This window comes from Grammomys surdaster, unplaced genomic scaffold (genome assembly GCF_004785775.1).
Source record: "Grammomys surdaster isolate TR1022 unplaced genomic scaffold, NIH_TR_1.0 126182, whole genome shotgun sequence".
Taxonomy (NCBI): Eukaryota; Metazoa; Chordata; class Mammalia; order Rodentia; family Muridae; genus Grammomys; species Grammomys surdaster.
The window spans coordinates 1,083,753-1,099,487 of NW_021620988.1; the positions used below are offsets into that span (position 1 = coordinate 1,083,753).

Genomic DNA, 15,735 nt, shown 5'->3' on the forward strand with positions numbered 1-15,735 from the left:
CTTTAGTTCCTGAAGCAGACCTGATGCTGCACCAACAATTTCCCCTGTCTCTACAGAGCCCTCACAAACTTATCCCAATGCAAGTATATGACTCGTTCCTGTGCTACCTATGTACTTCTGATTCCCAGGGATGAATCCTAAAAGCCTATTACCCAATGAGATATGGCAGATTGATGTTACTCACTACCCTTCAGTTGGGAATCTCCACTATGTACATGTAATAGTAGACACATGTTCGTATGTTTATGCTCTGGCCCTTGCCATAGAAAACTTTTCCCATATGATTAAGGTCTTTAAGTGAGCCATACTAGTAATGAGACTGCCTTGGGCTCTAAAATTCCTAAGAGCTCTGCCTATTCTAGACAACTTGATGATTTCCTGACCTCCTAGAAACTGATCATGCCTTTAGCAAAGGTCACATTATCTGAGGCCAAGCGTGACCCACATCTGGCCTTGGCAGAAGCACTTTTCCTCATGAATTTTCTTACCTTTGATGATAAGGGCCTTAGACCTGCTTAGAAGCACTGGGCCTCACTGCTCCACAGAACTCCTTTCCCCCTGGTTAGATAGAGAGATCTCCTTACCTCACAATGGCAGCCACTACCCCTTTTGACCATAGGGAGAGGTTGTACTTGTGTTTTTCCCTAGGGATACACAATGCTGATGTAGGTGCCAGCAAAGGATGTGAAACCTCCACTGAGGACCTCTCAGACATGTCTCCCAATGGAGGCCTAAGGGGTCTGACTCTTCTTCTCATTCTATTCTTGTGCTGTATGGGTGCAGGGCTATGGGCTCCTGTGCCTTTGCCTCTCCTATTATTGACTCATTTTCCTCAGTATACCCTGCATTTTTTACAACTAATGCCACACTGGGGTTACCATTCATGGACCTTGTAGACACAACTCAGATGATTATCAACACTGGGCCAGTTGTTGGAACCATCTGCTTTGTGAGAGAAATTGAGGGGCACCCTTGTATCAACTTTAGGAACCTCAGGACAAGAGACTTTCATGGCAATAGAACTTCAAGTTAAACTTCACCAGACCTACAGGAATGTCCTTTGAAGTGAGCTTTATCACTAAAGTACGGAACTACCTTAAAAGGCTCTTTGATCCCTGTTGGATAGTCACTTATGCAATGGTAAGGAGTGTTCTGTTGTTAGTCATCATTCACTTTAAGTATCATATGCAGCATATGCCATGCCAGCACTTCATCAATAAGACTACACTCCAAGTGCTGATGGCCCTGGAATGCCATGAACAGCACTCTCCCACCACCAAGGTTATACAGGCATGGTTCTCAGAGATATGAAAGACCTCCAAATAGATCAACCTACTCCACCCAGCCATGCTCTCCAGGAAGGTTCACCTTCTAAAGCTGATATTCAATGACAGGTAAGGTCCTAATAGCCAGACCAATCTAAGACAGACATGGTTCCTTAAGCTGGTGGCTCCCTGAGGTGGAGTCAACAAGGTCAGAGCACAGAACACTGGTTCCCAATGAGCTGCAAACCTTTAAATGAAAAAAAAAAAGATAGATATATAGGAGGAGTGAGTCGGCATGTTCTGATTATCTGTCTACAGTGGTCCATGCATATGCTGCAGGCACTTCTGCATTTATTAACCCCACAACATATCTGACAAGCAGTTACTGAGGGGACATGGGTGGATGGTATAAAGACGTTCCTCACTACTATAATAAACTAGTCTGCTTCTGCTTCTTACCTGGCTCCCAGAGTCTGTGTTGTTGATTTTGTACTTTCTTACCTCTTACCCCCTACCCCTAAGGACTATCCCAGGAGACCAAGAGCTAGCACAGCAAGAAATAGAGAGATAATTAAATAAATGGAAAGGGTTGAATTCACCATGTCATCAACTGTCTTTACAAATATAATTTAAACTTAAATCTAGGGATTTAAAGTAGATTTCAGAAATATTACTTCAAATGTGTGTGTGCATGTGTGCACACCTGCAAGTGTGAATGCACATTCTTGTATATCCATCTTTATCTTTTACAAAGTGTGATATTTGTCACTGCAATATTTGTAATATTGCCCAAGTAGGAGCATGATAAATGAATGAGCTCTGTCCAAGCTAAGAAAAAAGAAAAGCTTAATCAGCAAACCCAGTGACAAAGCAGAATGAAAGGTGGCCTAATTGAGAACATGCTCAGTCCTCACTGTGCTGGCCAATTACATTAGATTTGCAGTCACCATCACTCCACAAAGTGGATATCAATACATCGATTCAGCTTCCATCTTCTGCAAACAGACTATTTTCTGACAATGCAATATTTGACAGTCTATGGAGAAAGAAGAATTTACATTTCAAGTAGTTAGTCTGTTTTTTTTTTCTTTCAAATCTGTGGCAATTTTAAATTAGTCCAGTCCTCTAAGTTGAGACAAGAATATGTCACTATTTCTAAAAATCACAAGATGATCACCATTGGAGCTGTATAAGTCACAGGGAAAATCAGGCACTGAAAGATTCCTACTCTCATTCTTATTATCTGAAGTGTGTGTGTGTGTGTGTGTGTGTGTGTGTGTGTGTGTGTGTGTGTAAACTGTATTCCTGGGACCATGACATCAACTCTCCCAATAACTCTGATTATTTAATATGTGCTTTTTGAGCACCTCAGATATGTGTGGCCAATAAGGGGTAGTATACATATACAAAATGTAGTTCATTTGTATTAATCTGACTTCATTTTATGACGAGATTACTAGAATAGCATATTAGGAAAATAGATACAGCATATGAATAGAATGCAGATATATGAAAAACCCTGAGATGTCTCAGACTTCTTCTAATTGTGAGGTTTGGTAAGGACTTGGCTCAGGGCCTCTGAGTTATCTCCAAGTAGAGTTAACTGTTGAGTGCTGATGTCCAAAGACTTCCTCTCTTAATATACCACCTTTCTGATTGACTGTAGATTTGCCATTACTTGTAATGGCATGGAAAGTTTTTATCCAAGACTCCAGAAATATCAACATGCTGGAAAGAGTAGGGCATAAACTGGAGTGTAGGTAATGGTGCTTGACTTCAGTCCTGCCCAGCCCACCAGGCACTCAGAATTATCTACACACCATAGTAACTACACTTTCACTTCTTCCAAGATTCTTTAAAATGTTCCTGTACTCATGCTATAGAAATAGAATTCCTTTGTAAGAATCAGAGCTTCAGGGATTTTCATACAAAATCTACATGCTAGGCACCTGTATGTGTAGAACTAGTCTGAGTCCTTTTGTATCATGATTTTCCCAATGACTCCTTTCTCTTTCACACTATGCGAATCTTTAATGGCATCTTTTAATATGGGTTCTGTAATAATTTTGTCATTCTTTTAAAATACTATTTAATATCAACATTTAATTTTCTGAGTCGCTCATTGCTAACATTGGTCCATGAAAGGGCAATTGTAAGTGATAAAGAAGGATAGACAGTGGACTGAGTGGCATATAGGCAGGAAAGAGACAGAAAGCCTGGGAGGTGTAGCTACAAGGTCAGAAAACAGAGGAAAAAACAGGGGACTCAGAAGAGTGGAGGAGATTGGGAAGGATAACCACAAAACTCACTTTATTTGAGTATGCCATAATGCATAATCAATATATGCTGATTTAAAAAATAAAATCATAAAATGCCAAGACAAATAAAGTTACAGTATGAGCTGTTCTATGGCTGTGCTTCCATGTGGCAAATAAACAACAAGAGTATGAATAGAAGAGAAAAACCCTCCTCCAGAACACAGGTACCTACAGGGGATCTGCTAGTTTCAAACAGAAACAACTCACTGATGTTCTTCTGTAGTTCAATGACCTTGCCTTTAGACAAGGGTTCCACCTGTGAAAGTGCAGATGTATGAAATCCTCTTACTCTCAAGTGACAGATGCCTCCTCAGTCTTCACATCATGATATTATGTGTCCTTTCATGAGAAACAATGGTTGTTACAAGAAGTATGTTTTTTTTGTTTGTTTTGTTTGTTTTGGTTTGTTTTGGTTTGGTTTTGTTGTTTCCTGTCAGTCCTTCCTTCACCATTTAGCATTACAGAGAAAATTTACTAAGTCACTGTAAACTTGGATTTTTCAGAAAAACTTTGGAGATATGTGGGTGAGTCAATATTTTATTATAAATCCGGAGAAAAAATTCAATGCTAAATTTGAAGAAATTATACAGACACAAATTAAGCAAAAGGCAGTGTTGGAAAGGAAAATTCTCAAGATAGAACCATTCCAGTTAAGGTAACATATATTCAAGAAACTATCTTCCACACATCCATTGTCTTCCAGAAATACTATGGCTGGGACTGTAGGGGAAGTGTGATATTAGAGATACTTTAGTATGAATACCTTAATTAGGAGACTAATAATTTGGAAAATTTGACAAGTTCTTAGGGCCTCCAACAGAAAACAATGGTAACAGTTTGCAAAATGTCCTATGTCACTTACTGAGGTCAAACAAACACCATAGATGCTCTATGGGTATTATTATCTGACAATCCAGATAAATGAGGATTGAGAGAATCAAGGCAAGAAGGAATATTGTAAGATATAGTTATATTTGATATTGTATTGAAATGTTTTGATGGTATTTACAAAGAAAATAATATTGTTAAATGCCTTTAATGCAAATCATAAAAAGAATTAAATCAAAACAAGAGAAAAATTAAATTAGCTGTGATTTGTTTGTAAATATAGACTGTGGTTTCAAACTTCCATTTAATGTGTCTATGAAAATGCAACACTGATTTTCTGAGGAACATCTTCAATATATTATGAGAAAAATTATACATAGGGCACTAAAAGATTCTGAAATTATAATATAAAAAATCAGTTTACAAAGCAAATGTGACACTGAGGTGCTTATCCCAGACACAAGCCGCTAGGCATATAGAGAACTGACAAACACACTCTTTCAATTAGGATGAGACCTGGATCTTTTCTCAAGCAGCACAGGTAGGAAGATGGGGTTGAAAGTTTATTTATCAAGAAATGTATGAGAATCATTTTGCATAAACATGCAAATTTTCTATATCAGAGTTGAGTTTGTGAAAAGACAGGTTATATGAAAGTCAAGTGATTGAAAGTCAGGGACATTTCCTTGAAGACTTCAATTTCAATTTTAAGTATAGCAAAAGGTTGTGTTTCTGAGATATACTTTTTGACTGTTAGCTTCATCTATCAGTCTTACCTATTTCTAAATGTTGACATTCATCAATTTCTCATGCTATTTTCCGAGTGTCCTGACATATATCACTCCAAGTCCATGAGAGTCTATTTCCTTTGCAATCCTTACCCCTACCTTTGTCCCCATATTTACCAGACACTAGAAAATAACTATGCAATAAATAGGTGTAAAATTAACATATACAAATTGTTGCAGAATACCCTTCCATTTTTAATTATTATTTTCAAGTTACTATTCAAGCTGAAAAGTTTCCATGATGTCATTCTCATGCACATATATTATTTTACTTTATCATATCCATTCTTTCTTATTATCCTTTATTTTGATCTAGTCTTTCCGTTTCTATTAATACAGCCAGTCAGGGTAACTCCTCACTGAGTCACTGTTGCTCACTGAAATGGAGAGAAGCATGTGTCTTATGAAGTTTATCCTTTGGTTCTCAGCATGCTCTTGAAGACTGACTGTTATGGTAAGGTATGTAATTGTTGTACACAATTCCAAGGTCACCTCCAAATCTAAAAAAAAAAAAGAGCAACTTTCACAGATATTTTGTCTCCAACGATGACTACAGAGCCTTCCAACATGTAGCTGCATGTCTGCTGCCTCTGGGAACTCTTGTTATTTAACTCTTGTTATTTCATCTGTGAAAACTCAAAGCACTGAATCAAAGTTGCAGACCTGGATGGTTGTAGTCTATATGGCTGTAAGTTGCTGTGGGAAAGCAAAACTGCATGCCGTCAAGAACAATCAACCTTTGCTTCTTAACAGCTGCACATTTTGATCACAAGTTTATGTTATGTGAATTTTTTTCTGTAGTTTGTATCCAGAGAAATGAAGCCAAATGGAAAAGTTATTGAAATAAAGCTTATTTATAAGACGAAATCAGTGTGAAACAGTGAATTGCGGATGGGCTTTAAATATGGGTTGCTCCCTTCCCTGGCAATATGCTGCACAGCAAGAGTAACACTGACCTGTTGGTGACCAAGTCATTCATTAATCATTTGCTTAGGATTTTAAAATATTAAAATCATCTCATCCTTGATGCAAATGAAAATTTTCATCATAGAAATCTTGTAAACTGGGTAAATTGTGAGAAACCAAACTGTTCTGAGCTGTCATCCTGTAGGCTTGAGAAGCAAATGTTTCATAAAATGAAAGTTAATGTGGCTTGTGTGATGTCTGACAAAGATGTCATAAGGTATTTTAAAATATATTCTTACCTGTTAAAATTACTTTTGGAAACCCTTGACACCATTTATTATAAGCTCGAATTGATTAGAAGTGTAAAAAATTTATATTTTGTAATAATACATGATAGTTAGCATTCTATTTTATAATATATGAATACATGTGTATAAACTCACTTAACAGTAGTAACTATAACAGCTACCATACCATAAATAAGTAAATGAATACATATATAAACTCCATAGCCTTAAAGCTGCTATCCAATTAAATATAAAATATTCATGATATTCAGTTTTCTCTGTTAGTATGATAAAACACCAACTCAAACAAACTTGGAGACAAAAGGGATTACTATATTTTATAGAGTAAGTCTATAATCAAGAGAAATGAGGGGAGAAACTCAAGCAGGAAACTAGGGGCAGGAAGTGAAGGTGAGATCATGAAGGAATATTGCTTACTTTCTTTTTCTGCATAGCTTGTTCAATCTGTTTACTTATATTACCCAAGATTAGAGTCACCCATAATGGTATTGCACCTCCTACATCAATCATTATTCAAAAAAATGCTTCCACAAGTCTCACTTATAGTTGAATTTGATTTCTTTCATCTTTCTGTCTACACCAGTTTCTGTCAAGTTGATAGTAAACTAACCAACACAGTATTATTTACAGGAAAACATATGTCTTCATATATAACATTTCATCAATATTTACAAAGAAATACAATATGGAGCCAGGGAGATGGTTCTGTGAATAAGAGAGCTTGTTGACAAGTAAGCTCGTGCAAACTGTTCTCTGACTTCACACACTTGTGGTTCTTGTGCTCACACTCATACACATGCATAAGCTCATATACATACAAGTAAATGAATGTGATGTTTGAGCATAAAAAGAAATACAAGATGAAGCATTAGACTCTATTATCCATGTATTTATTAGTTTCTAGAATGCCCTAAGTTATTTCCACAATATCTATATCTGATTGGAAGTCTCTTAATGAGACTTAGGAAAATTAAATAAAAATGAAACTTTATTTGGTTTTTAACTGAAAAAGAGAGGTTGAGATAAACTGAATTGTAGCTGTTTGTATTTTCATGCTAATTAGCTTTCTCCAAAACCTGTTTGCAGTATCCCACCTGTAAGACTGAGGGACCCTGCCACCCAGTTGGTATTGACTGGTAAATAATGTTGTTGGTGGCCAAGGCTTGGGCAGGGAGACAGAGGAGGGATTTTTAGGATGCCCAGGCAAGGGATGGAGGAGGAGCAGAAGAAACACTTCATGCCAGGGAAGCTGCAGGACAGGGGGCATAGCTGCCATGTAGGGGGTGGAAGGAGGGGCACCCCAGGGCCCCCCAACTGAGTCTGGCACAGCAAAGATGGAATATAGGATTAGTAAGTAATAACTCAGAAATATCAAGGGAGTGGGTCAGCTATTTGGATGTTAGGAAATTACCCCAACCATTGAGCTGTTTAAGACAAAGTAAAACATAAAGGCTACATACAAATATCTTTCATTAGGGAACCCAGAATATTCCGGTGGGGGCATAGCTAGGAAACACCGCCTGTCTGGATAGATTTGAGTAGCTTTAACTGGATACAAAAACATAGAATGACAGTATGAGGGCCACATTTAGCCTTGATCGATCTGCTATTGGCATTAAAATAGAAAAAAGAAACAACGATTTTTCAAGATCCATGATGTCCCAAGTGAAAGAAGAATATTTGTGGTTGTCCATCTTCTGCAAGCAGATGTCACTTGTAAAATTTGTCTATAATACAATTGTCTTGACAGAAACAGCAGAGATAATGCCAGAATGAATTCAGGTGGAAAAATAGCTCATCTTAAAATACATTTGACAACCACACTTGAACAAAACAACTTTTGTGAGTCTAAGAATCCAGAAGAAAAGGTCAACTCACATTTGAAGAAGAAAACCAAGAGTCTGAAACCTGATATTTGACAGAAGAGAGTGTGAAAACCTTTTCATGTTATACACATTCCTACTTCCCAGAGGTGACCTAGCCAAATTCTCAGGTCTGTTTGGTCTGTATTTTTGCACAGTAGAAATTGTGAGTATAGTGACCAAGTTCTGTCATCTTATATGAGAGAAAGATGTTACAAGGCGCTCTCTCCCTCCCTCCCTCCCTCTCTCTCTCTCTCTCTCTCTCTCTCTCTCTCTCTGATACATGATGATCTCACAGCTGCTGTGGTTTCTGTGTAAGACCTATACAAGATTAAGCTAGTAAAAATCCAACACGGGTAGGGGAGGAGCTCCTAAGGATCACTGCTACCTGTGGAGGACCTATTGGCAGTTAGTGGGTTCTAGGGAAGGAGAGAAAAAGAGAGAGAGAGAGAGAGAGAGAGAGAGAGAGAGAGAGAGAGAGAGACAGAGAGAAAGAGAGAGAGAGACACAGAGAGAGAGACAGACAGAGAGAGAGACAGACAGACAGAGAGAGAGACAGAGAGACAGAGACAGAGAGGGAGAGAGGGAGAGAAAGAGATTGATTCATGTAAGAATATAGCCCCTGGTGGGTCAAACACACTGCAGTATATTACCTCTCACCTATGATTATTTGCACAGCAGAAAATAGATCTGCAGGTTATGTTTTGAAAAGGGGGAAAATCAAATTAGGAAACGACTGTGAATTGGAAGCCATTTCTAGGAAGAATTAGGAGAAAGAGTGGGGTGACCACAATAAAAATACCTGTTTGAATGTATGAGATTGTAAAAGAATTTTTGAAAATATATTGAGGAAGGAAAACAAAAGAAAAAAAGAAAGAAAGAAAGAAAGAAAGAAAGAAAGAAAGAAAGAAAGAAAGGAAGGAAGGAAGGAAGGAAGGAAGGAAGGAAGGAAGAAAGAAAGAAAGAAAGAAAGAAAGAAAGAAAGAAAGAAAGAAAAAGAAAGGAAGGAAGGAAGGAAGAAAGAAAGAATAAGATGAGCATATAAAAATGGCTGGAAAGTAAATGAATAGTAAAAATCCCACTGATTTTCAAACCTCAGCAAAGACATATGCATCTTAATTACTTTGACTATATTAGGAGACATTCTCAAGCTGCTGGGATTGTTGACTCTTGCTCATCCTCTATGGACATCCTCAACTGTCTGTACAACTCACCTGCTTTACCTACTCTATCTCACTATTTGAATGTGTCCAGGAACAGTGAGAGAGACTCTTTCCCATAGCTCATAAATGGGTACAATCTCCAATCTTGTAGTGAAAAGTCACAGGCTCTTGAGAGTTGAAAGATATAATCTATGAAAACAATTATGGAATATAATAATTTTTCAGAATAGTTATATATATTAACTCCAAGGGTCTTATAAAAGTCCCACCAGACATAAGAGAACAACCCCTGGTTTGAGAGGATCTCTTAAAAGAAATCTTGAAGCCATATTATGAGACTATAAACCTTGATAACAAGGAACATTTTACAAAAAAAAAAAGACAAAAAAAATTCAAAAGCTATCCTTCAGGTATAAGGACGGATTAAGACTTTTCCAGGCTGATTTTTTTTCTAGTTCTAGGTTCTAGTTCCTTCTCCTCTCCAGGTGTCTTTCTTGACCTTCATCACTGATTCCCTCTATTCCACTATACTTTCATGATGCCTTGGGAAAAAACAGCGAGTCCACTGGAAAACAGCTGCCCCTGCCTCCTATCCTCCCCATGTTTCACCCCTTGTCAGCTGACAAATTTAGTTTCAAGTCTCAGAACAGTGACTTCTGGGTACAACTCTATCCTTGGAACTAATCTATTTCATTCCAGAAGTTTATTCTAGTTCCATCCATTTTCCTGAAAATTTTACAGTATTTTTTAACAGCTGAATAATACTTCATTGTGTAAATGATCCCCATTTCCTATCTATCCTTAGTGAGGTAACCCAGATCCAGAATGACAAACATGATTGCAGCCTTGCTCAATTGTCAGAGAGGCCTCATCCAGCAACTGATTGGAACAGATAACATATGCAGAGACTCATGACTGAACATTTGCCCAAGCTTGAGAAAGATGGAGAGGAAGAATTGTAGGCTCCAGAGAAACAAGAACACAAGAAAACTCACAGAATCAACTAACAGGCTCATAGGGACTCACAGAGACTGAACACCCAACCAGGGAGCCTTTGTGGGTCTCATCTAGGCCTTCTGCGTATATGTTACAGTTGGGTAGTTTGGTCTTCTTGTGGGACTCTTAACAGTGGTAGTAGAAACAGTGTCTGAGTCTTTTGCCTGCTTGTGGGACTCTTTACTCTTACTTGCTGGATTGCCTAGTACAGTCTTGATAAGAGAGGAGGAGGTGACTAGTCTTCCTGTAACTTAATTTGCCATGTTAGGTTGATATCCCTGGAAGGTCTGCCTTCTCTGAAGGGAAATAGAGGAGGAGTGAATGGAGGAGAGGTTGGGAATTGTGGAGGAGGTACTTGGAGGACAGGAGAGGAGGAAAAGTGCTGTTGAGATGTAATATATTAAAGAAGAAAAAAAAACTTTCAGCAAACAAGAAGTGAGAGAACTCATCACAAATACACATGCTTTTCAGTTAATGCCAAAGAGATTTCTTCAATTGAAAATGTAGGGAAATATTATAAACATAAAAACATCTGGAACCTCAAAGTGTGTTAGTAAACACTCAAAGACACAGTACTCTCTCTGCATAAACACAGATGTAAAACAGTGTTAACTCTACTATGCAGGTGTAAAAAGAACTAAAATAATTCCAGCTACAAAAATTGTTATGGGATATAAAATATAGAATCATCACACTCATCTCTCCTACTGTCTTAGCTATTTAGGCACATTGATTAGTCAGATTTAATAATTTCAAATTTTAAACATCTACAAAAATGTCCAATTGTATACCATAAATCTATGTCATTATTTGTCAATTAAAATAAAAATTAAAAGTTAAGTAGGGCTTTATTTCAAATTCCACTTCTGGGATCAAAAACTATTTTTTTTAACAGTATATTGGTGGGGCCAGGTCCCTCAAGTTCCTGCCAACAGGGTCAGCTCTACTGTGCTGCCAAGGTGAAGTGTAGGCCTACTCTCCTGAGTGATGCAACTGGTGAGAGTCAGGGACAGCTCTCTTGCTTCACGAGTTCAGGGTCAGGTCTCCCATCTGCTCTGCTGCAGGTGGTGAGGTCAGAGGGTGGAAGATGACATCTCCCCCTCATTCAAGCCACAGCACAGGAAATGCTTCTATCCTCAGAGGCTGGCTCATCTGTAACTCCTGTAATGTGCAGGGCTGCTTACCTGAATACTGCAGCTTGCTCAGGATGGGGTCAGTTCTTCTGATCACATGTTCCCAGGTCCATCTCTCCAACAATGGCAGGTGTGGGATGGAGCCAGTTCATTACAGCCCTCTGACATCAACAAGTTCCATGGTGGCAGCCTAGACCAAGGACAACTGCCTGGCCTTTGATGGTAACTGACTTGCTGTTTCATGGCCACAGCCTAGACACAGCCCCTAGTGTCAGAACAGGTCAGTACCCCACTATGGGCCCAGGTGACATCACTGACTACTTACATCAGGCTGTTCCTCACTATCCTCTAGTCATGAGATCACATTTCTTCATTGTGCCCACATACTTCTGTTTTCCTTTCTCTTCCACTTCTCCACCACTTGATGCTCATACAGACACCGGAGGTTTCTTAGGTGCATCCTATCAGGATAGATCATACAAGTGTTATCCAGCTCATATGACACTGGGCAGGTATCATCTTGGGCATGGTCTGCCACCACAGGCCTGCGCAATGCCCAACAGGTGATTGTCTTAGGACAGGTCCCTGTCGAGGCTCTATGACACTGGTCTGGTGGTAATCCCAGGTCCTCTCTGAGTAATCCCAATTGAGGTTCATATGTCTTGGGCTCACTCCCACACTCAGTCGCAGGCAGAATTCTTTTATCCTCCAGCTGACTCTGGGTTCTGAGAGACATCAAGGCCTACATGGTACACGACTGGTGGTCATCTCAGGGTTGCTTTCTTCAGGGAATGTTAGGCTACTAAACACTCTACTACATGAGTACATTGAGCATAGACATAGCCTCTCTCCTTTCTGCCATTACATGTGACACAGCAGCCATACCTGCTGCAAATCTAGAGGTGGACAAAACAAGTTTTTAATTGTTATTTTAACTTAACACAAATATTAGTATTTTCATATTTGAATGTATATGATATTATTCATTCTCTTTATTCTACTGTGCATTTCCCATCTCCCACTGTGTTCCTCATAGTTTTTTGTGGGGTTGCTAGGAAAAGAGAGAGAGAGAGAGAGAGAGAGAGAGAGAGAGGGAGGGGGAGGGGAGGGGAGGGGAAGAGAGGAGAGGGGAGAGGGGAGGGGAGGGGAGAGGAGAGGAGAGGAGGAGCGGAGGCAAAGTCAAGGTTGGTCAGGGTCTGTTGGCAGATTTCCTGGCCTGCTGAGGCATAGAATAATAAGAGGAGGTGCACTTGGGTGAAGATTCTGTTGACCTTGGTGGAAGGAACAAGGTGGGTTTTGGATGGGAATAGATATCTTATGTGTATATTTCAGCAAATTGTTTTTGTAAGCTTGTGTCTTTACTTCCCGTGGTTTTGTAGTATAAAATGTCTATGAGAGATACACTCCCTGCTGACATGACCTACAGCCCTCCCATATCTCTCTCTTGCTTTTTTTTTTATACTTATCCTATAATTAACCTCACTCCCCTCTCAGAGAACAGTTGACTTGCCCCAGTAAAATCTTTATTCTCTCTTTGAGAAGTCCTAACTTCTTTCATAACACATGTACTCATCACTTCCTTTTTCATAAGATTTCTTGTTTCTCTTTTGTATTTACATGCACAAACACATATATATTTATATCTAGGGTCTGCATGTGAAATGAAGCATGAAATATTTGCTATCTTCTTTTTGCATATTCTACTTAACATAATAACTCCATTTCTTTCCATTCATTTTTACGTTTTGGTTTCACTTTTTTGTGGTCTAGTAAAGTCACGTTATGAATACTTAGCACATGTTCTTTATCAAGTAACTTGCTGATGGATATCCATTTCTTACCAATTGTCAGGAATAAACATAACATGCCTCCTGTGGAATGCAGAGGAAATGTTTTTCCAGTACATACTCAGCGGTAGAGTAACCAGTCAAATGATAGTTCTGAATTATTGTCATTGCCCTATATTGGCTTCCCCAGTTTTTACTATTTAACAGCATCGGTAAATAAAGGTTCCTCGCTCCCTACATCCTTGTCATTCTTACTATAATTTGTTTTCTTGTTAATAGTCATTCTGACTGGAGTGAGATGGAATGTAGAAGGAGACCTGACTTGCATTTTCTGAATGGTCCTCTATGATGTCTGACTATGATTTTGAGACCTGTTTATTGTATTTATTAGTTTGTTTGGTTATTGGATAAAAATTTTAGTGCTTAATTTTTGAAGTTCTTTATGTATTCTAGCTACTAATACCCCTTCTAAAGCATATACCGGAGCAACTGGGTTAGTTACAAAAGGCTGTCTTGTTACTACAGTTATTGTTTTCTTTGTTCTGTGGAAGCTTGAAATTTCGTGTACTTTTTTTCTGAATTCTAGGGTGACACTTCTTATGTTCTAGATGTATAATTTTTCTGGAAATTGTCGCTTATATCCAAATCTTCAATATTTTGTCTGTTTTTCCCTATAGCATTTTCAGAATTTCAGGTTGTATGCTCAAGTGTTTGACTCATTTAAATGGCCGTTTGAAGACTGAAGCTTTATTAAAGATTCTTGTCTTTTTTTTTTAATCATTGTATAATTTGGCACCAGACTAGAAAAAGCAGATTTTTGCTTTCTGTATTTCTATTTAGCATAATACTAGAATTATTAGAAGAGATAAAGAAACAGTATCTAAATTTAAAGAAAAGAAAACTGCTTTTGATTTCGAATGTTATCTGCTTATACAAAGAAAATCATAAACAGTTTTAAGAAAAATTTCTTTAATAGTAGAGAACACAAAAATAATAACTAATATATCAAAGTCAGTTTCATTTTTATATATTAAACATGAAGTATTAATTTAGAGAAATGAGGATGTTCATTTTCATGACTTTGAATCTTTACACTACTTTTCTGAGTTGAAGGATTATCTGTTATAATGATATCTATCTGTAATTTAAGATCAGTGAAGAATAAGCAAACGGAGAAACTGTTTTATATTGCTTTAAATGAAAATTTTGATCACTTTATATATTATTGACATTACAATTAATAATTTGATGAATCATAATTAGTTTTTGGCCCATGAGCTAAACGGCTCACCAAAATAAGTTAGTCAGCATTCTAAAAACCCTTACAGGAAAAAAATTAATAAATCAAGTTGAAATTGATCTTGCTAGCCAGTTTCCCAAACTTTGACAAGCCAATATTTAACTGTATCCTAAACAAAACCAAGCCTGCATCTTGTTGCACTTGATTTTCAAGAGTCCTTACACCCAGTTACATCTTTTTGTCATTCTTCCATACCACCAGAAGACTAAAAGTGGTGAAGAACAGAAGTAGATGGCATTGTTTGAACAATTAACAAAATTGCTACAGAAGTTTTCTCTTCCCTAAGCATTTTGTAGTCAAATTTAACAAAGATGAATACAAAACATAAAATAGCAAAATGATCATTTTCCATCATTATAAGACAGTAGTGGTTATACACACAAGATTATGCTATTCATGACAGGAACCTACATCTCTTCATGATATTCAAGACAACATGATAATAGATACCACTTAAGTAAAACTTCCTTGAATATATTGAAATTACAAAGATTATCTAAATTCCAAGTGTCTATGTAGATTACAATAATAGTATTATTTTAACTTAGTATCACTTCAAAATGGATTATTGTTTCTTTTCTTTTTATTGTTGTAAAAGATTTTTATTTTAGTGAGGCAAAAAAGAGTTTCTAAAGTATAGTTTTAAAACTTCCCTTAGCCCTATCCTTTTTCCTGGATTTTATTTCATAATCATTTTTAAATATATGCATCATTTTCTTTATGAGAAGTTTAGGATAAAAGATCATTCAAAATTTAGAGATACTTTCCTAAAATCTGCATTCACCTAGAAATTAATTCATAAACTGAATGTAGGGAACAAAGAAGAAAAATTTACAACATTTAAATAGGTCCAAGTGAGGTTCAGAATTGTGTACTTAAGGCCCATTGTCATGTAGGAGTCTATTATAAAAGTTTGTTTGTACATAGACTAAAGACAAGCAAATACTAAGTAAGCCTTTAGGCAGAATAATTCAGCCAATTTATCTCTATCATTTACCTTATCCTTATCTAAATGCTTTTCCATAAAACTGAGTTTCAAATGATTACTAATTGCAATTGTCAACTTGATTGGATTTAAGAT

At 37.4% G+C, this 15,735-nt stretch overlaps 1 pseudogene; it reads right to left on the minus strand.

Moving 5' to 3' along the window:
* Positions 1 to 12,357: 12,357 nt before the first annotated feature.
* On the minus strand, positions 12,358 to 12,462 carry LOC114612775 (annotated as a pseudogene).
* Positions 12,463 to 15,735: the final 3,273 nt, after the last annotated feature.